Below are 4,574 nucleotides of genomic sequence, written 5' to 3' on the forward strand. Positions count from 1 at the left end.
TATATATATATATATATATATATATATATATATATATATATATATATCTTAATGTAGGGCATGTAAAGGTTTTAATCACTGGCTTCAACATTTGACTAAATTGCGATCCTCATATCATATATTTCATCAATTAATAGAAGCAGTCAAATAAATATGAACTCTCTTTTTATGTAGAAAATGATTTAAAGAATCAGACTACAACAATGTATAATATAAATACTGCCTATTTCCAATACCAGTGTCTGTGTAACACTCCTCAGAACATTAACATTACAAAAACAAAACATAAATAAGGTTTTCACATAGGAACTCTAGGACAGGGCACTTCCTGGATGGTTGTGACATTTTACACTGCATGAATTAGTCCAGTGGCTTGTGGACTTTTCATTACTCATTGATCTTGTGCAAAGCTTTGCCCTCGGTGAAACACAGAGAACAGATGAGAGGAGAGGAACTAGCACGACAGTATGACAGGAAAACACAGTAAAGACTCACACTGAGCTGCAGTGAAACAAGGCCTCATAAGGGAATAAGTGATGTCAAACAACGCAGAGCATAATTCTTTCCAATTTACAAATAGTGTACCAGTGCAGTGTGTAACCATAAATACCTATAGTGACAAGGGAACAGGATGAAAAGTTAGGGAATACTATTCTGTGAATTTAAAGAGCGTTTATACTGTATTAAATATTTAACTTCCTGGTACCTATTCTAATATTCCAAAATTTTTCATGACACAACAGTGACTGTAAATTGGGAAGAATAGCGCTGTATGCTGCGGGGCATAATCTATTCTGAAGCATTACAGAATATTAGTAGAAAGATTGCAGTTAAGTTGTACATTTGAAAATGTATTTTAAGATCTGTGCCGCATTACATAATCATTTTCAAAAGTTAAACTAATCAGGACACCAAGGCTAACACAGACCACAGCTGACCCTGTAGAATTAGTACTTGGATGTTGAGGTTGTGATGTGGATGTGCGGGTTAAAGATTTCCTTCCGGGCATTGGGGTTTTATGGTATGTAACTTACTATTTGCAAGTATTTCATCAGGTGGCTGTATTATACATTTATAACTTTATTTCATTGTTGTTCAAACTGTAATAGAAATGTTCTTTCTGTAAGAAGAGATGGTCTAAATTTGTATTAAAGATATGCATAAGCTTGAACATTTTAGATTTGCCATTGGTGGAGGAAGTAGCACGGATCCAACGCTTCACTTAGAAATGCACAAGCACATTCTCAAGACATGAGCATGTCGGGTTTACTGCTTTCTAAGTGGTTTTTGAAATCACTGTGACATTGTGTCTGGTGGCAGAATTAATCTGACATGAATTACAATTGGAATGGGAGCCACAGGCGTGCTGCTGGACAGATATTAGAGTCAGGGAGGCAGTTTTACAGGTGCATGTAATAGTACCATAGACTCAAAACCCCCAGAGCTCATGCCCGTGGCAACACACACACACACACACACACACACACACACACACACACACACACATACATAACAAACAGTCCAATGGCCAGCAGCTAACAGGTGTATTTGGAGTTAATGGTCCGAGAGGAGCCGAGCTACTGGTATTTCAAAGAGCTCAGATTGTCCTCCCTCACGCGCAGCTGTGGGCCACGTCTGCTTGTCGTGATAAAATTCAAAGTCCAATGAGCGAGTGTCCCTTATCATTCTGCATCTGAGGTAGAATGATTACTTTAAAAGTAACACTTGGTCCATTTCTAAGGCCTTTTAATGTTGCAAACAGATGATATCAAACTAGTTTTTCAAGTCCTTCACACAAAAATTCAAGTAGTGTTTCAATCATATATTCATGTAAGATTTGCTCATCAGATAAACCAGGCTATTTGTTTCTGCCATTATGAATCCACAGCAGGTGAATTCTTTGTAAATCATATTATTGTCTTAGTTGCACAAATATGTTGCAAAGGCCGGATTTGTTTTTTAACAGAACTTCAGCATAAATAAAACATGTAATACCACCGTAGAGCAAATGAGTACTCTGCGGCCAGAGACACAGTGGGGAAAACGCTTCAAGTCACAGTTACGCCTGTGATACAGAGCTGAGATGTGATCCTGTACAGAGCTGGTGCAGACATCCGCATTGATTAAAATGAGAGTGTATCTGTTCAAGTGAAAGACATGTCTGATACACTTGTAGTAGATCAGCCAATGGTGGGTTGTGTTCATTCAATCAAACCTTACAGCAGTGGTTGTTGCAGACAAACCTGGTGGAGAGATCCGCACTCTACTGAGTACACATTTCTAGTTTTCACCTCTTTTCACAGAAGTAACTTAAAAAAATAATGAAGAAACTTTTTTTTCTTCATCTTTTCTTAAGTCACAAACACTGTACGTAGATAATAATTTAGATCGACTTTTAAAATGGATGAATAGATTGTTTTTCTCACTTGCCTCTCAATGTTACATTGTGCTTCTTAATTTAATGTTTTAATAAATATTTTTTCAGCTCAGTCTTCTGGTCAAAGATGTATGAACCAGATGAAGCACTTTCACATCTCTTTCCAGTACTTGTTTTGTTTGCTTAGTGCATGCTAGCTGCTTCAGCACAAGGATATACATGCAGTAAAAGCTGCAAGCACGTCAGTGCACGATGTGTGAGGCAAGCATGTTTACTGATAGCATGGCAGGTGCATTTGTGAGGTCAGAATGCTTTAGAGGCGTGAGTCTGGCTCTGCCTCTTGCTCCATACACCAATAAGAGAGCTTAATGTCGCATTGATGTCCTTGGCTTTGGTGCATCTCAACTATTCAACAAACTGCTGCCTCTTAGCCAATATCACATGTCTTTGGATTACCATTTGTTTCAAGTTTCAAAATAGGTTCTGTACATGTTTTTGTCTTTAGTGAACCTTACTTGTTGCACTGGATTGACATTGCACCAAATGCTTGCCCATTTCTGAGGAGGAAAAGTAAAAGAAATGAGCCATGATATGTGAAACATCTAATGTTTTAGCAAATTGTTGCAGAATATGATGCAGAATAGTCACAAACTGGATAAGTTAAGATTTGACTTGATTATGATACCAGATGAAAAGTCATGGGATCACTTAGTCAGTATGGTCTGGAAGCTACAAAATTGTATCTTAATCCATCCAGTATTTTTTTTTATATTTGACGGTGGACCAAACCGAGCAACAGACAGACCTACATTTCAATCCTCACAGAGCCACGCTCTGCAGTTGTGTCATACAATCATATATCATATCTCTACAATTTGTTGACTTATCAAGTCACCACTGCGCATTAGACATCACACCATAGCGACAGTAATCAGCATAGCATGTTGTGTTCATATAATGGAAAGGAGAGTATGATGGAGAAGTGTTATTCATAAGACAGCACTGATTTATCACACCAATAAAGACAACAGGAAGAGATATATAATTTACTGTTCATAACAAATGATAAGCCCAATGTCATGGCTTTTATAGACTAAAGAAATTGTGAATGTGGATAACCCAGTTACGTTTGCCTGGAATCACCGCAGCTTGTAATAAAAAGCGGTTCACAATAATAAAAACATCTAATCACTATGTTCTACCAAGTTTTCAATCTTCTCCCCTTTGTAGCATGAGTCATCTGCAGCCATCCGTTTATTATCCGTTTATTATCCGTGGCTTTTCTTTTTATTTACAGCAAACAAGCCAAATGTGATGTATTGGTTGGTACACTGGCTCAAACAATGTGTTCTGTCCCTCAAACATAAAAAGGGCATTAGTTAAGGGGTATTGTTGAGTTGTTTGCTTTATGTCCATTTAAGATCCACTGCTACTTCCTGTAAATGCCATTCAGAGTGGGCAAACCCATTTATAAACAACTTTTCCAGATGCACCACAGTAAGCCTTATCCTGTTATTGTTTTGGAAGCAGATGTCTTAGATCCTGACTTAAAAAAATAAAGCCCAAACAGAATCTCAGGAAGCTCCTGTAATGAAGCAGGGCATTCTCTCTGAAGTGACCCCTACCTGAAGATCACGGCATGCAATATTGTTTCACAAGTTTGAAAGTTACAACTCCATGCTTGAGTGAGATATGTCTCGAGCTGGTGTGATGTATGACTTAATTTCGCTTGTTTACACTCGCTTCAATCTTACAAGCCTCTGAAACATGTGGCTATAATCTCAGAAATTTCCAACACCCTTTCCTCTAGGAGACCAATGGCTCAACGTAGTGCTTGAAGTGACGTTAGCATGCAGAATATATCATGCACCCACTGAGCCAGGAGTGACGGCATCCCTTTGCACCCTACTGTGCATGATCTACTTTCTACATGCGCCTCATGACACAATATCACCCAGAGGAAAATGGTCGGCTGAGAACCTTAAGTACTGAGTGATTATATAAGCAGCAGGAGCCGAAAGTATTAGCGCGCAGATCCTTTGTATCTTACTTCATCAGGGGCTTGGGCCTGAACCTTGTCTCTAATTAGATCTGTCAACTCAAAGCCCAATATCTGTGGGAATGGCACAGAGAACTGCTGAGCAACTGGAATCCGCCAGGGGTGGGGTGGGGTGGGGGGGGGGGGGGGGGGGGGGGG

This window comes from Anarrhichthys ocellatus, unplaced genomic scaffold, assembly GCF_004355925.1.
Source record: "Anarrhichthys ocellatus isolate YVR2014 unplaced genomic scaffold, GSC_Weel_1.0 scaffold1, whole genome shotgun sequence".
NCBI lineage: Eukaryota > Metazoa > Chordata > Actinopteri > Perciformes > Anarhichadidae > Anarrhichthys > Anarrhichthys ocellatus.